General features: G+C 51.4%; 1 protein-coding gene across 1 annotated transcript in view; it reads left to right on the top strand.

Annotated features, from left to right (window-relative positions):
• The window catches only part of LOC147899042 (uncharacterized), a 268,788-nt gene that overhangs the window by 65,689 nt on the left and 181,760 nt on the right, over nt 1-21,339 (top strand). The window lies entirely within an intron of this gene.

A 21,339-nucleotide genomic window follows, 5' to 3' on the forward strand; every position in this document is an offset into this window, starting at 1 on the left:
CTTTCTGGGGGAGACCTCGGCAAGGCTAATCCAAGTGAAGTACCATTGGAGAGTGGCCTGACATCGTGGTACCTACCAGAAGCCCGATAGATCCGCCTCTGTGTAGTGCCCAGTGCCCAACATAGAAACGGTCTAGTCTCTCTAGCAATCCATCGTGTCTCCTCTGTCCAAAGGAGAATAGAACGCTGCCAGGTATCCTACTGAAATCTGGCTCTCTCCACGGGTCTCTGTCCGCTGATCATGAGAATGAATTGCTTCCAGGTGCTATGCTCTACTCTGTTGCTGGCATCTCAGAGAATGAGGCGCCGCCCTGCTTGTCTTCTCCAAACTCCAGGTTTTGGAAGTCACCTCTAACAATCGAGGAGTCTACATCCGAAAGACACTCTGATAGCCTCCTCCAAAAGGCCGGGTGGTGTTGTCTACACGCTGGGGCATACACGTTCAGGATCCCAATCTTGGACTCTCCTGTCCGAACTCCCATCCAAACTCCCTGTCTTGGAATGAGCTCACCATGATCGTAGACCTCTGGAGCCAAAGTCTGTGAGACTAAGATGTACACCCCTCCGCTCCATCCTACTGTGGGGGACCACTCCTTTGGACCTCTCCCTGGGAGAAGGTGATGACGTCGTCTAATGTCTGCGGCGGCTGAAAACATGTGCTCCTAAATCATAAGGATGTCCACTGCCCACCCTACCACTTCCCTCTATGGTCCAGCTCATGAGGACGGGGGTGTCGGGAACAAGGCTCTTCTGTGAGTGGGTGCCTGTCCCAGAAAGACAGCCTTGTGTGACTTTGTCAAGGGTTTGGAGGGCGATTAGTCGGTGTCTGTGCGGCACCATACTAGGGTGGATACCGGCTCACTACCGATCTTCCGTTCCCACTTCATTCATGAAGGAGGCTTCCACCCCGAACAACTCCGCACACTTCTGGAGGGGCCAGAAGTATGCCTACTCCACCTCTGCCTCTAGCGGCAATCTAATAACTCTTGTCGCCAAACCACACACCGGCTCCTCGCGGGTGAAGCTCAACTGAAAGTTCACCTTTGCGCCATGGGCATACCAAAGGTCCAGTCCCTGTGGCCCCATCCACTTGTCCATCATGAGTGTAATCTGATTTTCTAAAATAGCATCGAACACCTTTGGGGACCACTTCTCCAACCCTGTGGAGGCAAACTGAAATCTCCAAACGGGGTCTGTCTGAGATCCCACTGTACTGATCAAACCACCCTTTCGGGGCTGAAGGACCATGAGCGTTACCTCCAGTGGTAGAGGATATGAGTCTGGATTCTCGAGATAGTTCCTGGGTCCTAACCTCCAGAAGTCCCGCGGCAAGGGATGCCCAGGCTAAAGGTTGGGAGCTACTGACCAGGAGGACGAGCCTCATCCTTGAGGATCCCTCCTTGAATGGATCTGAACTGCAATGAGGAAGCAGAAGGGGGCGTCATCGTTCTGGCAGGAGTGTCGAGGCGGAAAAACCTGTTGTTGAGATGGAGAGTGAGGGGGCAGAGGGAGGGGGACGGGTGGTGAGAGTGACCATAGAAGGGGGGGCGAAGGGGGGGGGGGGGTGCAGGGGGACCCCTTGGAGGAGGAGGGGGAGGTGGAAAGGAAGAGGGGGAGGGGTCTGGGGGTGGGAGGGGGAGGGGGAGGGGGAGGAGGAGGGATAAGGACGAACCTCAGGCCCCCCCTGCTAATCAAGCTCGCCGTGGCTCTGAATCGGCTCCTCTGCGGCCGTCATCGAGCTAGCATCTGTAGCTTCCGCCATCGCCGCATCTGAAGCTCCTGGGGCTCGATGCTACTGCAAGGGTGGGTGCGGAGGCTGAACCTCTGAAGCTGGAGGGTCGTCTGGATGGGCGGTGGCCCCTGCCGCTGGGGGAGGTGGCTCCTGCTGTTCCTCCTTTGAGTCCTCTCGATCAGCCCTGTCCCTCTTTTGGCGATTGACCCTCTGCCTACGGCGCTTGCAAGCCTGCTTGCTTGGTTTCTTTTTCTTTCTAACTTGGGTCCAGTCCCCTTCTTAGGGGGTAACCCATGGGCTAAAACTCTTGCTGTTCCTGCCTGAGAGGACGTTGGACTCGGGCCTATTGACTCTATCTACTCTGTGGGGGAGGGGGGGAGAGGCGCACGAGGGAGGCCACGGGGGCAATCTCTGGTGAGGTGACCAATCTGTCTGCACTGAAGACACTGGCCTGGTAACCCAAAAATCTCCACCCTGTGGTGAAGTGTGCCCCCTTCAAGGGTCTCGAGAAGGATCAATTCTGGGAGGGACCCTGAGCTCTCAACCACCAGTCTGATCCTGGAGACTCCATCATCTCCCAGAACTGAGGCGGCCGACTCTGACGGGGACTCGAACACTGTGCAAAATGCCCGACCAATGGAAGGAAGGATGGCTCGATACTCCTCGGGGAGCCCTAGGAAGCAGAGTGTAACCGGAAAACATGGAACATGATGTGTCATGTCCATGTCCTCCACTGTGAACCCATGATACCAAGGAAAGAGGTAAACAAGATGCGGGCCAAGGAGGATGGGGCTCTGCTCCACAAGTGTCGAGGTAGTGTCGGAGGAGCTCAACTGGACGAGGAAAACGCCTCTTCCATAGATGGCGAACTCTTGGATGTGGTCTCTCTCTAATGCCAAGCTCGCCTGGATCCACTCTCACACCTGACTTCGTGCAGGCTTGGGGCCCATAATTCTTTCCACAAGCGCCTTGTCTTGGAGGGACTGAATTACCTGCTATACTTGTTGCTTGTCAGCTTGGGAAAGAAGAACCTTAGCGGCTGTGGGAGCCGAGTGTGCTACCACAGAGCCCCTCTGGCTAGACCAAGGGTCACCACCAAGATGTTCTTTCACCGTAACAAGCACGAATGCTCCCGCTAGGCGGGGCCAAGAGGTGGAGAGGGCGGCAGGGAAGGAAGAGGGGAAGAGAGGAAGGAAGTAGAAGGGAGAGGAGGAGGAGGAAGGAGTGAAGGGTCGGAAGGAGGGCAGGAGAGGCGGGAGGAGGAGGAGAAAGAAGGGGGGAGGCGGAATGGCGAGAGAGGCAGGAGAATGGGAGGAGGTATGAGGCGGGAGAAGGAAGGGGCGGAGGAGCAGCAAGGGGCGGGAGCGGAGGAAAAGCAAGGGGCGTGAGCGGGGAGAAGGCAAGGTGGGGCTGAGGCAGAGCAGAGGAGGCCGGGCAGAGCAAAGGCAGAGGAGGAGGCTAGGCGGAGCGGGGGCAATAGCGAGGCAAGCCAGAAGGGGGGTAGCGGGCGGAGCAGCCAAGAGCAGTAGGGACAGTTTATGGCGATCACGGTGGGACATTGCTGGTGTTGAGTAGCACAAGTGAAGTGGTGATCTAGGGTCCTAGAGAAAGGTCTTATGCCGAGTAGTTTTGAAACATTTGAAGGAGCTAGTGAGAGAACTAGGAGGTACTTGAGGAGAGTGGAGAAAAGACTTCCGGCAGACCAAACTAGGTACAAGAAGCATTACGTGCGACGTAAGTTTGCGAAGTCCTCAACTCGAGCATAAAGTGAGCCCATTGGAGCAGTAGCCAGAGCAAGTAACTTCATCGACACTCTCATTGACTTGGATCAACAGGAACCCTGGTGGTCAGCAGATCCGGACTCCGGAAGAGAAGAGGAAGTGCAAAGCGGAGAACAGGTGAAAGAAGAGGGTACTAAGGACGAGGACTCCTCAGGGACTCATCAAGGTCAAGGCAGCCCCTCTCCTCCTCCTGCAACGATGTCTTCATCAACCACCTCTTCTACTGGAGTGGTGACTCCATCTGCTCCCGCCTCAACCTCTTGTGGACAAGCTGCTATCTCATCTGTTATGCATAGCTCCAGGCTCCTAGCTAATCCTTCTTCTACATCTATTCCATTGGGGGGTACTTTTGCTCCGGCCATGCCTTTACCTGCCATGATGGTTTCATCTCCCTTTCCATCCACACCGGTGTTGCCTTTTCCACCACCTCCTTCCTTCCCTTCTGCCTACTCATCCATGACTTCAACTCCGTCCCTCTCTTTCCCAAATGCTCTCCCATCCTCTTTCACCCCCACATCTTCCATGTTCTCACCCTTTCCCTCTGCAACACCGAGACCCCCCACTTACACCCTACCATCTGGGTACACTTCCTCTATGACTACATCAGTAGTGACTTCTCCATTGTGGTCCTCCACAGGAGGAGTTGTCGGGGTGGTCTCCTCCTTGGGAGCACCAACACTCATTACAGCCCCATCGGGACTCCCTCCAACTCTTGCATCCTCTCCAACCTCTCGGGTGGGGATGGCCCCCTCTCCAACCTCTCGGGTGGGGATGGCCGTTCTCAGTCCTGTTCTCAGTCCTCCAGGCAGAGCTAGACTTCTCGAGCTACTCAACAAGGTCCACGTGAAGACTCAAAAGTTCAAAGGCCACCTCCATGAGGATGCGGAAGCTCATGTGAGGAAGTTCCTCACAGCATGTAGAGCTAAAGGTGTGGAGAATGAGCATGCGTTCCTTCACATCTTTCCCTCGTCATAGGAGGATGCCGCGGATGTATGGTACAGTCAATTTCCTCCGGACCACTTCCAGACGTGGACAGACCTAAGGGAGGAATTCTTACGCACTTTCAAGTTGGAAAAATTCGAACACATGATTGTCCAAGAGTTATCCACTGACACCATGAAGCCTGGAGAGAGCATCTCTGAGATGTACACAAGGATGAGGGTCTTGGCGGCAAAGATGTCGGTGCCACCCAATGACGCCGTCATGAAGGGGTGGTTTTTGAAGGCTTTACTCTCCACCATTGCTATAAGGCTGGTTGACAAACTTCCTGAGCATGCCTCACTACAAGAATTTCTGAGGGAAGCGGTGAAGATGGAACGGTCCCAGTTAAGTTTCGCCTCAACACCCGCCCAGACCGCCCAACTTCTGAGAGAAGAGGGCTCACAGGCATGGCAGCAACTCAAGAAGGAATTGGAAGAAATCAAAGAAGGTCTGAAAGACAGAACAAAAGTGGATGGACCGTCACCCTTTGAAGCTCAGATAAGAAGTGGTCTCTGGTGCACCGACTGCAAGGGTTCTGGCCATGGCTACTGGGAATGTCCATCGAAGCGTAAGGTACCCACCCCGACCTCCTTTTGCACATTTTGTGAAATTCATGGACATGATGCCTCCGAGTGTAGGTATCTTAAGGGGTTGAGGAAGCTTCTACCGGAGTATCCAATTGGAGAACCACTGGTGGCTACAATCAACAAAGCTGCACCGACCACTTCAGGGCCAGTACCCCTAGCTTCAGGCCCTGTGAAGGCACCTGAACCACCCACCCATCCTATCATTCCACCTCCACTACTTCCTAATCCTCCTTTGACCACCTATGTTAGGGGGTGGATATGGATCCCCTTATATCCGCGGTCGACGGGGTGGGTTCCGCGGTGGACATGGAGGCAGAGGTACTAACTTTCGCAGGCCCATCATGTGCTATAGATGTGGCGAGTACGGCCATTACCAAGATGATTGTACACAATCATTCGGGGGACCCTCTTGTACACAGTGCAACACAAATGACCACTACACCAGAGATTGTCCCAATGGCAGAAGGGAATCAACATCGCAAGTCAACATGGTTGATGTAGTAGTGGCGGGGGAGGGTGACAAACCCCATTTGATTGGTGCAGTGTTGGGAGCTGTGACTAGGTCACAAATGAAGGGTGACAGTAGTAAGGATGACTCAACATCAATATCGGATCATCACCAACTAATACCAGCCCAGTCACTAGAGGAGCATCCCCACCTCCTTCCTCCAAGGTGGACAGTGGGCACATGACTGCATCATCCTTGTCCTCTCTTGTAACTGGATTAGAAAGGACCCGAAGGGCCTCACAGCCATCAAGACCTATCAATAGCTCTAAAACTACCTCAGCTCCAAGTGAGCAATCTATGCCTTCAAGGTACCAGGAGGTGGTCAAGAGTGTCACCAAAGATCTTCAATCTAGTTCTGAAGATGAAGGCGTCACACCTCAGTTCCCTTCCCGCAAGTCCAGAATAGTGAGGTTTGCAACAGAAGTGACAACTTTAGGGCAAAAACGTGAGGAGTCGCAGGCAGGCCCATCCACCTTCCACTCAGGAAGCACAATGAAGCAAGAGAAGGAAAAAGGGGTGAAGCCTAGTAGTGCCCAAGAAAAGAGGAAATGGGTGATGGGAGAGTCACCACAGGAAATATTGATTGAGAATCCAGAGGCACCTCCTCTCCCTCGCGTGAGCTTCGACCCTCGGCCAGAAGCTCGGCGGATGAAGGCACAAAAGGCTGCTGCTAGTGTCCAGCCCTATTCTTTGATGGATGACTTGATGGATTTTAGGCCCAATATCACCTTACGACAACTCTGTCAATTGTCTCCACATATCAAGCATCAGACTATTGCATTTTTGAATCGCATGCCAGGAGGGCGCCAAAGGGGATCTGTTCAGGGCAGACCCACACTAGAGACAGTAATAGTTCAAGATGGAGTAACACTAGACAATTGCTCAGCCTATGCTGCCCTCACATGTGAACAAAGTCCCAAGCTCTCAGTGGAGATCAATGGGGTGGAGCTGAAGGATGTTTTCTTGGATGGTGGGGCAGCAGTAAACATCATGCCGAGAGGTACTCTTCAACAACTGGGTTTGAAATTGACAACTGACGTACATTTTCAAGTACGCATGGCGGATCAACGCAAGGTGAAGCCTATGGGGGCTGTCAAAGGTGTTCACATGAAGATTGGGGGAGTTACATTCCTGTCCAATTTTATTGTACTTAATATGACGGAGGGTGAGCAGACTTATCCTCTACTTCTTGGTAGACCATGGTTACGCTCAGCAAAGGCCATTCAAGATTGGTCAAGTGATGAAGTTCGACTGCCTTTGGGATCCACATCCTTAGAAATAGACATGGTTACTGGAAGGGCCCGTCACCGACCTGTGGAACTTGGGGAAGAGGATTTTGAAGAAGAAGAAGGGGTGGAAGAGGAGCGATGGGCACTTGGGGATTGGCCCCTACAGAAAGAAGAGTTGACATATGTGGAGGACTCACCCTTCCAAGGTGAAACCTATGTAACAGCAGCACGAGATGATGGTGAGAGCTTGATGTACTTGTTGGAACATGCTGGACCAGATGAGGAACTTGGATTGGATGGGGGCCCTGGGATCCTTAGCCATCAACATGGTGGAGTTGTGTCCAGAAGAGGATCCTGAAGCCCATCTTGGTACTTCACGGAATGCGCAAGAGGTGAGCCAGGAAGCCTCTTCACCACTTGGTTTGGCTGATCTCATGTATGAACGGATGCCTTTTGGTCTTCTTAATAATCCCCACATGTATCAGCGAATGATGTCCGCAAGTACCAGACCAAGTGGTGGGGAGGCCACCAGGGTGACTCAAAGACAAGACCATGAAGCAGAAATGGAAGCAATGGAGGCACACGACACACCAAGAAAATGACCATGGGGTCACAACAGAGGAGGAAGAGGATGCTATGCAAGAAGATGATGAGCGGGCGGAGCATAATGATGGTACTAAAGAGAACACTCATGAATCTATGGAAGAAGAAGATGACCACATAGATCATGGGCTGGCTGAGCACAATGATGGTATTGGAGAAGACACTCATGGATCTTGATCACCTACTTACTGATGTCATTCAAAGGCAGGCGGTGCCGGAAATGACTCTTGGAAGGGTTATTGAATCCATTGTGCAACCTGACCAACCTAGGAGGGGTCAAGAGACCGGACAATTTGAAGGAGCCGTCCACATTCACACTGGAGTCTGGAACTTCATACCTTCAAGGCAAGCCCACAGCATACAGGGAGAAGAAGATGTCGCGGACCTTGTTCTACTCGACTTATATATGTCAGAAGCTGACCCCCCAACGACACAGGAGGTTCATGAAACTACATATGAGGTGGTTGGACTACCATACAGAGGAATGCTCAAGCAAGCACAAAAAGGAAAGAAGAGAATGGGCCCAAGTGCTGCCTCTACATTTCAACCATTTCCAGAACACACCCAACCGTCCTATCCGAGCTCTTGGATGGAAGAAGTAGTGGGGAATTTTTCTCTGGATGATTCTCCTGCGCACCCAGCAGTGGGAGTAGAAGAACCGAACAACTCCACATCAGGAAGCATACCTCAGGTTGACCATGCCAGGGATTGGAGGTATCTGAACATAGGGACAGAAGACCAACCACGACATCTTAAGGTAGCCAGTTGGGTCTAGGAACATGACTATCTCCTTGCTGCATTGTCTGATTTTTTTCAAGAGTATGTTGATGTCTTTGCCTGGTCATATAAGGATTTAAAGGGAGTACCCACTGAGTTCATGGAACATCGCATCGATCTATATCCGGAAGCAGAGCCGGTGACCAGGGGACCATATCGCATGAATCCTAACTATGGCAAGGCTGTCCATGCTGATATTCAAAAGATGGAGCAAGCAGGGTTGATCTACCCTGTTGACTACTCCGAATGGCTTAGTGGCATTGTAGTGGTGCCCAAAAGAGAGACTGGAAAACTCCGAGTTTGTGTCGACTATAGGAGTTTGAATACCGCCACACGTCGGGATAGGTTTCCTCTCCCCTTCACTGATAGGGTGCTAGAAACCGTAGCTGGTCATGCTCTCTACTCCTTCATGGATGGATACAGTGGGTATAACCAGGTTCGGGTGCGAGAGCAAGATCAGTTAAAGACTACCTTCGTCACCCAATGGGGAACTTATGCTTACCGGATGATGCCTTTTGGTCTATGTAATGCACCGGCCATGTTTCAACGTCTTGTCACCAAACTCTTCCAAGAGAACATCGGAAAGTTCCTTGAGGTATTCTTGGATGACTTCTCTGTGTTCAATGGTAAGAATGCTTCTCACCTCGAACCTACTATTCAGACTGATCACATGAGTAAGTTGAGGTGGGTTTTTGATATAAGTGCAGAGAAGCTAGGTTGTGCTTGAATCCGGACAAATGGTTCTTCCTTGCCTTGCGAGGGGTTCTCCTTGGCCACATCGTCTCGGCTGAGGGAATGACCACGGACCGAGCAAAGGTGGAAGTGATATTGACCTTGCCTATTCCTCGCACACCCAGAGAAGTCAAGTCTTTTTTGGGACATGTGGGTTATTATAGAAGATTCATCAGGTCCTATGCCGACATAGCGGTGGCGTTGACGAAACTCCTTCGGCAGGAGCAGTCCTTCAACTGGTCGGCACCTCAACAACTGGCGTTTGACAACCTCAAGGATCGTCTAGTAAAGGCACCCATCTTGCGGCAACCTCAATGGGATGTCATTTTTCATGTGCATGTAGATGCAAGTGGGCTGGCGATTGGGGCAATATTGGCCCAACCAGATGAAGAGCACAAACTTGACCTACCTGTGTACTTCGCAAGCAGACAACTCAATGGAGTAGAAAGAAACTATAGCACCACTGAACGCGAGGGCTTGGGCATGGTCTATGCCATGAAAAAGTATCGGCACTATCTCTTGGGCAGTAAGTTTATTATCATTACTGATCATCAAGCTCTCAAGTACTTACTGAACAAACCAACGCTTGGGGGGAGAGTGAGCAGGTGGATTCTTCTATTTCAAGAGTTTGACTTTGACATCCTAGTGAGAGCAGGCCGATTGCATCAACCAGCAGACCACTTGTCAAGGATCTCTTCAGGTGAAGCAGCCATAGGAGTTGATGATGACCTTCCAGATGCGGGCCTCTTCCGTGTCGATGCCACAGTACCAAAAAATGACTGCCTGTTTGCTGTGGACTGCTTTCCCCCATGGTATGCAAACATTGTACACTTGTTGTCTACAGGGGAGTTCTCCAAAGGGTTAACTCCAGCACAAAAGCGGAGGCAGATTGTTCAGGCTGCTCCTTTCAAACTGATCGCGGGTCAGCTATACAAGTTGGGGAAGGACCACATTTTAAGGAGGTGTGTGCTCCCTCATGAAACACAAGCCATCCTTCAGGAGGCTCACTCAGGAATGGGGGGAGGTCATATGGCACCAGAGGCCACTGCTAGAAAGATAATGCGCTCTGGGTTGTGGTGGCCAAAGCTATTCCAAGACTGCTATGCTTATGTGCACCGCTGTGACTCATGTCAAAGAGGGGGGCCAAAGCCTACCCGACGGGAGTACCTTCCCCTTCAGCCATCCAGCCCTGTACCACCCTTCTATAGATGGGGATTGGATTTTGTTGGACCCATCTCTCCTGCAACTCGAAGAGGGAACAAGTATGCTCTGATTGCTACTGATTATGGCACTAAATGGGTGGAGGCTAAGGCAGCGACGAAGACCTGCACTGCTCAAGTTGTGGCCTCATTCTTGTATGATCAAATCATTTCTAGGTTTGGATGTCCTGTGGAATTGATGAGTGACAGAGGTACCCACTTTCTCAATGATGTCATCACTGACCTCATCACCCAACTGCAAATTGTTCACAAGACCTCTAGTTCATGCTACCCTCGAGCCAATGGTTTGGCCGAGAGCTCCAATCGGACCATGTCTCATATTGTGGCTCGGTTATGCCTTCATTCCTTGGTAGATTGGGATATTCTACTACCAGCTGCTCTTTTTGCTTACAGAACAGCATACAAGGCTAGCACTGGATATTCACCCTTCCAGCTAGTTTACGGCTTGGAGGCGGTTATGCCCTATGAGTTCCACATGAAGACCACTAGGGTCATGGCAGAGATGGATGATAACTTGGAGGCATGCACACTGGAGAGATTATGGGATCTTGAAGCCTTGGATGAACATCGTCGGAAGCGATCCTTGCTCAGGAAGTCTGGCAAAGAAGGCAGAAGGCATGGCATGACAGAAATCTCAGGAAGAGGGATTCCAAGTTGGCAGCTTGGTCTTGTTATATTCCAGTAAGTTCTTGAAGCATAAACCCAAATTTGTCAGTGGCTGGACAGGGCCCTTCTTTATCACAAGGATTATTCCCAGTGGAGGGGTTTATTTGGCCACCTTGGAGGGCAAGAAGTTACCAACACCTGTAAATGGCTCACGGGTAAAGAAGTATCATCCACATTGACTCTCTCTCTTTGGATAAGGATTTCCATTCCTATTAGTTGAATTTCTATTTATTCAAAAAAAAAAAAAAAAAACAACAATGTATTCCCTTTCCTAACCCTGTCAAGCTTCTACTCTCTGCCCAGTTGCACTCTTTGGTGGGAGACCAATAAAAACTGAGTTTCTCCTTCTCTGGAAAGACGGAAACAGCCCTTGCCTTCTCTGACACACACTTCTCCTTAGTCCCTCTTCACCCCTGTCACTCAGGTTGAACCCCTGTCACCCCTGTTCACCCATGTTCACCTCCAAGTCACCCCTGTTCACTCCTAGGTCACCCCTGTTCACTCCTATGTCAACTCCCCATGTTCACCTCTCTGTCACCCATGTTCACTCCTAGGTCACCCCTGTTCACTCCTAGGTCACCCCTGTTCACTCCTAGGTCACCCCTGTTCACTTCTATGTCACCTCCTCATGTTCACCTCCAGGTCACCCATGTTCACCTCCAAGTCACCCCTGTTCACTCCTAGGTCACCCCTGTTCACTCCTATGTCAACTCCCCATGTTCACCTCTCTGTCACCCATGTTCACTCCTAGGTCACCCCTGTTCACTCCTAGGTCACCCCTGTTCACTCTTATGTCAACTCCCCATGTTCACCTCTCTGTCACCCATGTTCACCTCCAGGTCACCCCTGTTCACTCCTAGGTCACCCCTGTTCACTCCTATTTCAACCCCCCATGTTCACCTCTCTGTCACCCCTGTTCACTCCTAGGTCACCCCTGTTCACTCCTAGGTCACCCCTGTTCACTCCTATGTCAACTCCCCATGTTCACCTCTCTGTCACCTATGTTCACCTCCAGGTCACCCCTGTTCACTCCTAGGTCACCCCTGTTCACTCCTATGTCAACTCCCCATGTTCACCTCTCTGTCACCCATGTTCACCTCCAGGTCACCCCTGTTCACTTCTAGGTCACTTCTAGGTCACCTCCCCATGTTCACCTCTCTGTCACCATGTTCACCTCTCTGTCACCCATGTTCACCTCCAGGTCACCCCTGTTCACTCCTAGGTCACCCCTGTTCACTCCTATGTCAACTCCCCATGTTCACCTCTCTGTCACCCCTGTTCACTCCTAGGTCACCCCTGTTCACTCCTAGGTCACCCCTGTTCACTCCTATGTCAACTCCCCATGTTCACCTCTCTGTCACCTATGTTCACCTCCAGGTCACCCCTGTTCACTCCTAGGTCACCCCTGTTCACTCCTATGTCAACCCCCCATGTTCACCTCTCTGTCACCTATGTTCACCTCCAGGTCACCCCTGTTCACTCCTAGGTCACCCCTGTTCACTCCTATGTCAACTCCCCATGTTCACCTCTCTGTCACCCATGTTCACTCCTAGGTCAACTCCCCATGTTCACCTCTCTGTCACCTATGTTCACCTCCAAGTCACCCCTGTTCACTCCTAGGTCATCCATGTTCACTCCTATGTCAACTCCCCATGTTCACCTCTCTGTCACCCATGTTCACTCCTAGGTCACCCCTGTTCACTCCTAGTTCACCCTTGTTCATTCCTATGTCACCCCCCAAGCTCACTCTCTGTCACCTATGCTCCTCCCTATGTCACCCCTTGTTCCTCCCCTGTTCACCCTAGGTCACTCCTTGCCGCTCCTTGTTCACCCCTCAGTCACCCATGGGCACACCAATGTCACCCCTTGTTCATCCTTGGTTCACCCTTGGTTCATCCCTCCTTCAGCCTCATTCACCCCTATGACACACTCGTCCAATGGCCTATACAGGAGAAAATAAAATTCAAATTCCGATTTTCCCACCGTTTTCATTCAAATATTTCCTCTTGCCCACACCGCTTTTTCTCTCACCTACCACCTCCCACCAAGGCTATATTTAGCCACCAAATTCAGCGTCGGTCCTTCATCTCACCTCCCAATTCCGACCAGTGCTATATTTAGTATTTGGCTAAACTCAGCGTGGATCCTTGGGATCAGCTCATCCATTGCATCTTACAGCCCACTCATGCTATTTTTGGCTTACTTTCCTAAATTTGGCTCTCTTTGGTTGTGTATTTGTGGCTGTCCCCCCCTCCAACGAAACCATACGCAGCTCCCTTCCCTCCATCGGTGAATTCTCCTGCAGCCCCTCCATCAACGATAGCAGCCCCCCCCCCCCCTCCATCAACGATAGCAGCCCTCCCTCCATCAACGAATTTTCCTGCAGCTTTCTCCATCAACGAAATCTGCAGCGCAATCTCCTGGCAGCCCTGGCCTTGGATCGCAACTCCATCTCAGCAGCCCCTCTTCTTGCACGCAGCTCTCCCTGCTCCACCATCTTGCCTTGGAACGTATCTTCTCCTCCTGGCAGCCCTGGCCTTGGATCGCAACTCCATCTCAGCAGCCCCTCTTCTTGCACGCAGCTCTCCCTGCTCCACCATCTTGCCTTGGAACGTATCTTCTCCTCCTGGCAGCCGTGGCCTTGGATCGCAACTCCATCTCAGCAGCCCCTCTTCTTGCACGCAGCTCTCCCTGCTCCACCATCTTGCCTTGGAACGTATCTTCTGAGGGGAGGGGGGGTTTCCTAACACTTTCGGAAGTATTACCGGAGGCCTAGGGCCACTGGTGCGAGAAGCGAGTAAGACGTGCCATAAGTGTCACTGATGGTACGTAGGCGAGTGCTTGTCGATGGTGTCAACTATGTGCAAGCGGTACAAGTGCTGAAGTGATGTGAGCAAGAAGAAGACCAAAGCGGAACAACATCATGAAAGCCAACCCTCGACATGTGACCATGACGTGACCCAGGTGTGACTCTTGGTGGGTCGCCATAAACTTTGAGTACAACAGATGGCATCAAGATCTGTCTACAAAACCCTTTCTGAGCCAACAAGCTACAAGACACTCTCTCTACTATGTTTGATCCAACAGTAGAGAAGAAGTGTTTCTTTACTCTACCTCCAATCTGAGTCCATAATGACTCAAGTGCATGAAAGTCATACTCTGCTCTCTAATCTAACAATCTCTACTAATGGGCCCTTGCTGCAGCAAGGCGCTCGTCAGGGCTGCCAACTACTGGCGAATACCAATCTCGCATCTGAGAATGTCATTGTTAGCAACCAAATACTAAAAGTCACTATCACCAGTGAGGGCTGGAGCCACATGTGAAGGGGATGGCTCTCCCTCCTACACGTGAGAGACCCAAATCTGCAAGGCTACCTCTGTGAGGTCCTCCTCTACGTAAAAGGCATCCAAAATCTTGAGACTAGCAGAGCGTCGTCTCAAATGAGGCTCCGAAATCATCAATACCGCAAGAAAGTGATCTGAAGTGGATACCCCAATGGAAATACAAAACTAACCCACCTTTGACCATCCACATAAAATCTATCAATCTGTGCATGTAGAGGCATCGACGACCTCCTGTTCGACCACGAAAACAAGAGTGACTGTGGCTTAGTGTAAAAGGCATCATCAAACTGTGCATCTTTGCCAATGAATTGAAAAAGGAAGGCATCTGAGGCTCCTCTCTCCAAGAAGCGTATACCATCCTCTCTAGCCCCTTCTTATCTGAAGGCAACTCCACCATGTTGAAGTCTCCTCCAATAACCCATGAATTTGCAATGGGGGCCCAAGAAAGTAGATCCTTCCACATAAGGACACGATCCCCTCTATTATTGGATGCATAAAGGTTGAGGAAGCCAACCTTACGCTCCTCTCTATTATTGGGTGCATTTTCACGGAAGACCAGCTGCTGCAAAAGCTCAAGAAATAGAGAGTGCAACTGTAGTATGGGATGGATCTAATGATCAAACGCTCCCCGAGCATCCTAGAACTCTGGTCCTCAACCATTGTAAATCCTCCTGATCCAATGACTGGAGTAAGCATGAGCCTATGAGAGGTGTTTGAGGTGCAGTATGAGAAAGGTGCTAGTCCCCCTCTTGCTTCTAAATATGTGCCTTACTAACTGAAACAACCAGGCTATCTTAGCTCAGTCTAAGGGCATGGATGCAGAGGAGCAGGAAGGGTGTGCGCATGCTATATGGGGGGATGCCATACAACTCCATATAGTAGAGAGGAAGGGTGGAGTTATGCTGAGGGTGATGGGATGGAGAGCAAAATGGAAAGGAAAATGAAAGAACAAGTGCTAGGCAATGATAACCAAAATACTCACATGATATAAAGCTTGATGTTGATTGATGTCATAGACAATAGACAAGTACAACACTATATAGTGTGACACTAGACTCTAGAAAGCCAGTGTATATGGGATAACTCCCAATATGACACGTGGCATGTCTAGGACTCACTAGACTATAAAACACACCTAGAACACTCATTTTAGACTCACTTTGGCTTCATATTCCAACACCCCCCCATGAAGGCAAGGTGAGAGGTATCAGCAAAAAGCTGCTCCTCTCCCCGTGAGCTCTGCTGCCCACTCCCCCTCTCCTCTCTCAGCCAGCCCCTTCTCCCTCTCCCTCTCCCTCACCCCTGTTGCCCCCCCTCTCCCTTCCCTCGCCAGCCCCCTCTCCCTCTCTCACTCTCTCCTCCTCTCCCTCTCTCCTCGCCAGCCCCCTCTCCCTCCCCCCTCACCCTCCCGCTCCCCCTCCTCCTCCCCGCCCTCCCTCTCCTTCACCCGCCCCCCTCCTCCACCCCCCCCCCCCTCCTCCTCCCCCACTCACCCTCTCCCCCTCCACCAGCCCCCTCTCCCTCCCCGCCAACCCCTCTCCCCCCTCCCTCACCCTCCTGCTCCCCTCCTCCTCCCCGCCCTCCCTCTCCTTCATCTGCCAGCCCCCCCGCCCCCCTCCTCCACCCCCGCCCCCTCCTTCCTTCTCCCCCGCCCACCCTCTCCCCCTCCGTCAGCCCCCTCTCCCTCCCCGCCTTCCCCCTCTCCCTCCTCCCTCACCCTCCCGCTCCCCTTCCTCCTCCCCGTCCTCCCTCTCCTCCACCCACCAGTCCCCCCGCCCCTCTCCTCCTTCCCCGCTCCCTCCCTCCTTCTCCCCCGCCCACCCGCTCCCCCTTCTCGCCTCCCTCCTCCCCCTTGCCAGCCCCCTCGCCCGCTCTCCCACCCACCCCCTCCCCTGCGTCCCACCCCCTCCTTTCCTCTCCCCCACCCACCCCTCCCTCCCAGCCAGCCCCCCCCCCCCCTCCCTTCCTAACCCGCAGCTCCCCTCTGCCTCCCCTCACCTCCTCTCCCCTGCCCCCCTCCTCCCCCCTCACTGCTACCTCCACGCCTCCTCTCCTCCTCTTCCCCTCTCTCCTACCCTCTCCTGTTCTTCTTCCTCCAGCGCCCGTGTTCCAAGGCGTCCTGGGCAGCAGTTTCACGGACGGAACTTTTTCAGTGTTTGAATCGGCCTTTTCACATCGATTGGCGAATGCATCCCCACTCAGCCAATCTTTGTTCACTTCCACCGGCCGCGAGAACCGTCATTTTTTCAGAAGATGAGTTGCAGCAGCTCAAGAAAGATGTAGAACTAGAGGACTCCACATCACTTTTCGCCCGCATCTTTGGGTCACACCCTTCCAGATCACAAGCTAGAGATTGGATGTTGGCGGCGTTACCAGGAGATCTCACCCCACACCTCAGAGATGTTCGACTTTTGGGACGTGGATTCTTCCAAGTGGATTTTGACTCCCACGAGTCCACAGCCCTTGTTCTCAAAGCTAATCCTCTGGCTTTGGGTTCGAGGAGGATTTTTCTTTTGCCCTACACCTTCGGCTTCAATCCGGTTGAGGAGGACAATCCGGTCACATCACTGTTCATTAGATTTCCTGGTCTTCCTCAGGTCTACCATCGACTTCTTGCTACTATCAGAGCCACATTTGGAGTGGTCACCACTGAGATCCCCCCCCATCCTGGCATGCCTTGTTCCTGAGCAGAGGCAGTCAGAGCGGACGGGGTGCCTCGAGTTAGGGTCATTGTCTCTGACCCTTACATCTCAGATGACCACATCATGCTTCAGCGCCCAGATGGCTCTCTCTTTCGACAGAGAGTCGAGATTGCAGGTAGACAGGACCAGTGCAGGATTTGCAGGACCCTTGGGCACTTTGCTAGAGATTGCCCAAGGAAGAGAAAAAGGCCCAAGAGGTCTTCTAGTGCGGCTCCTTTACGTACTACCCTGACTGCACCTCCCCAACGCCTTGTACACGCACTGCAGGACCACCAGGAGCAGTAGGGCACCCTGCTTCGTGCACCCCAGGACCACTTGGGGCAACAGGGCGCCCAAAGACTGCAGCACACCCAGTACAATGATGGAGAGCAATCAGAGCGGCTCCCTTATCTCAGGAGGAGACCTTTGATCCGGTTCAAACAGACGCCATCCAAAATCCAGAGGTAGATGCTGCTGCAACCCCAGACACTATAGTTCCAAATCAGGAGGGGCCTTTAGATACACCAGTACTAGCCTGAGTCACTTTGGTTTCTGATCATGAGGGAGCTACCAATACTTCTTTCCCACAGACTGTTCCTGCCACAGTCAGGACGACCGAGGGAATGCATGCACAGATGAGGACTCCAGATTCCTCTTCAGTCCAACCACAGGCCTCCTCAACCCTCAGCTTCAGTTCTGCTGATAGAGGCCTGGCAGGTCCCTCCCCTCCATCTTCCATGAGTGCAAGTCTTCTTCGCACTCCTCGGCCAGACCTGCTTCTCAGGAACTCTTTTTCGGCACTGGCAGACTCGGCGACTTTCATGGATGAGGAGGAGTTTGTGCCCTCCACCTTAGGGGTCCCGGTCATTGGGATTCCTTTTAATAGGGCCTTCCCCTCAGCAGGTGTGGGGATCCTTTCACCTGTTGAGTTCCTTGCCCTCAACAGGAGTGTTTCGGCCCAGGGGAAGCTAGTCTCCTCTACTAGGTCGGGTAAGCCTTTCCACCCAGCATCCTCCTGTCGATGAGGATAGTCAGCTGGAACATACAGGGCCTAGGTGGAGTTCCACACCGTCGCCGTAGGCAACTGATCCGAAATCAGCTTCATCTAGGTGTCACTAGAGGTGCTATTGATATTCTTTTTATCCAGGAACACAAGTTGGATGCCAGTGATTGCTCTAAGTCTGGCAAACTTCTTTCATGACATACATTCTGGTCGCCTGCTATGGGCACAAGGGGAGGTACTTGCATTTCAGTCTCTCCTTCTATTCTACCCTTAGTTGCTGGTCATGGTATTATCTCCCTCTCTAGAGCTCAATGGATCATTATTTTGATTGGAGGGCGTAAGATTGGTTTTCTCAATCTGTATGCCCCCAACAACAGAGGGGAGCGAGTCTTCTTTTGGAAGGAGTTACTATCTTGGGCCCCCATTGCACATTCTTGGATCATTGGTGGCGATTTCAACATGGTTGAATTGCCATCAGACAAAAAGGGAGGCGGACAGGGTGGAATTCATTCTTTGGAGAGGGCAGCCTGGGATGCCTTTCTCTTTCAATACAGTGGCAGGGACACTTGGTTTGATGATGCCTTTCATGTTATGCCACAGTCACTCCTGTACTCTTGGTCGAACAGGAGAGTACACATGCCCATCCATGCACGTATTGACAGATTTTATGTAGACGATTGGGCACTTGACAGAGGCGGATCTGTATGCATTTCTATTGGGGTTACCACCTTAGATCATTTTCCAGTGGTGTTGCAAATTCTTGAGCCTCATTGGAGAGGATGCTCTGCCAGTGTCAAGATTCCAGATGCTTTTTATGTAGAGGAGAGCCTCACGGAGGATATTTTGCAGATTTGGGTTTCTCACATACAAGGTGGAGTTATCTGCCCATCTCAGGTAGTTGCAGCCTTATCCGGAATTAGTGACTATTATACAGTCGCTGATTCCAGGAGACGTGAGATTCTTAGACGTGAGATTGGTATACGCCAGCAGTTAGCGTCCCTTCAGAGGGAAGAGCAGAAGAGGCCCACAGATGCTTGGATTCAGGAGCGCCTTGTTGCAGCAAGGGCTCATATATAGATACTGTTGGATCAGAGGGGGATCAGAGGGCAGAGTATGCCTTTCATGCACGGGAATCCTTTTGGATTCAGATGGGTGGCAGGGTCAACAAACACTTTTTCTCTACTCATGGGCCCAGACATAGTAGAGATATTGTCTCGCAACTTGTTGACTCAGACGGGGTGTTGCAGTCAGATCCTGATGCCGTCATGTGTGTAGCTTCAGATTTCTTTGCATCCCCTTTTATTGCAAATCCAGGCACACAGGCCATAGATGATGCCAAAGAGGTTATTTGGCAGTGTATTCCTGTATTTGGGGAAGGATGAGATGTATGTTTCTCTTGATGCACCTTTCACCAATGCAGAATTCAAGACTGCATTACTTGCCCTTCACAAGGGCAAGTGCCTAGGTTGGGATGGACTTACCCCTTCTTTTTTTATTACATTTTGGGAGCAGATTGGTGATCACATTACATCAGCACTGCAGGGCGCGTGGGACTCTGGTGAGATGCCTGACTCACTTACAGATGGTCTCATTCATCTCATCCCAAAGGGGGGTAATAGGAATCTAGTGTCAGAATTGAGACCCATCACTCTATTGGGCACTTTTTACAAGATTCTGGCGAAAGCCATCAGTATGCGGCTACAGGTTTTTCTTCCAGATTTGATTGATGACACACAGACAGGGTTTGTGCATGGCAGAAGTATTTTTTATAATATTTTCTCATTTTGGGAGGCCTTAAAATGGGCCATGCAGAGCCGCCAGATGTTGGCCATTCTACTCTTGGACTTTGAGAAAGCTTACGACAGAGTAGACTGGGATTTTTTAGAGGGTACTCTATCTCACTTTGGTTTTTCAAATGCATGGATTGGAGGAGTATCCTCTCTCTACTGATCAGCCCATAGCCAGGTGCTTATTGGGGGGGTAAGAGGAGACAGATTTCAGATCGGTAGATCAGTCCGCTAGGGATGTCCTCTTGCCCCTTTTCTTTTTTTTGCTTGTGGCGGAAGCTATGAGTATCTACCTTAGATCTCAAGCTGATATTTATGGGCTGAGGCTTCCTCTCCGCCGGGAAGAAGAGCTCCTGGATAGTGAATTGCCAGATGACATGGCTGTTTTTTTTTATGCCTCCCCCAGGACACTCACTTCCTTCCGCACAGCCTTGAATTTATTTTGCACGGCTATAGGTGCACACATTAATTGGCATAAATCCAATGGTTTTTTGATTTGCGATGATGACACCCCAGTTTGGGGTAATGATATTGGTTTCACTTGGATACAGAGGGGTGTCTCTGTCAGATATTTGGGCTGCCAGGTTGGGGTGGGCATCTCTCCTTCACAACAGTTTGCTCTGGTGTTGAAGAGCATCAGAAGAAAGCTCCTTTTCTGGAGCTCAGTCAAACTTGACTTTGCATCCAGAGTGGTGGTGGTTAACCAGGTTCTTTTAGCCACAGCATGGTTTGTATGCTCTTGTTGGTGCCACTTTAGGGATTGTATCACTCAGCTCAAGAGGCCCGTACGAAACTTTTTATGGAGTGGTCTAGATGGCACAACTGATGTTACAACCAGGGTGGCTTGGGAGACCCTGATTCTTCCTACAAGAGAAGGGGGTTTGAATATCATTGTTCCGGATGTACAGTGCAGAGCCTTACTCTGCAAGGTTGTTGTGAGAGGACTTATGCCAGGGCAAGAGCCTTGGAAGGACTTTTTTATCAGATGCATACAGTCTCACACACCCACTTCAAGAGATGATTGGATACACAGTACCAGATGGGTTTTCACTACAGCCCACCTTAGATCTCCTTCTTTCCCTCTTATGGTTGCTATCCTCAAAGCATGGGCCAGCTTGAGGAGTACTCTTCGCAGGATTCCCCCGTCCACCCATGAAGAGATTGAAAGGCAGCCTATCATGTGGAACGACATTATTTTGGATGAGCATGGCAGACCGCTTTGTGCTTCTCTTTACATGCAGTGGCCCAGATGGGAGAGGGGCCCTGTATCTACTATGGGAGCATGGAAAGCCTTCAGGAGGCTTCCTGCAGACTGACAGGCCCAGGTGGTTCATAATCTCAGAGGGAGTGCAGGGAGAGTTCAACAGATTGATGCAGCCTTGCCCTTGGATTGGGTGGACACAGATGACATGACTATTACTTGTTCCACCTGGATGGGGGCATTTTTCAGATCGGGCATTCCTTTCCAGGTGATTGCTTTACGTAACACACATGAGGATGCCTTAGTCTTTGATGTTTGTTCGGGGGGCAGGCTGTCCAAGTCCGCAGACGATATATTGTTGGAGGTACGGATTCAGCCAGTCAGGATAGTGGGCTTCATGGAGCATGGCTCTCTCTCACAATGGTACTTGGATCCTGACCCGCTACTCATTGCCGTGGGCTCATGGAGACTGTGGCTCTATGGAGGTGTCCCAATTAAGTTTTTGCA

This window comes from Dipteris shenzhenensis, chromosome 8, assembly GCF_047967505.1.
Source record: "Dipteris shenzhenensis isolate YYH24624 ecotype China chromosome 8, Dip_SZ_1.0, whole genome shotgun sequence".
In the NCBI taxonomy this organism is placed as follows: domain Eukaryota; kingdom Viridiplantae; phylum Streptophyta; class Polypodiopsida; order Gleicheniales; family Dipteridaceae; genus Dipteris; species Dipteris shenzhenensis.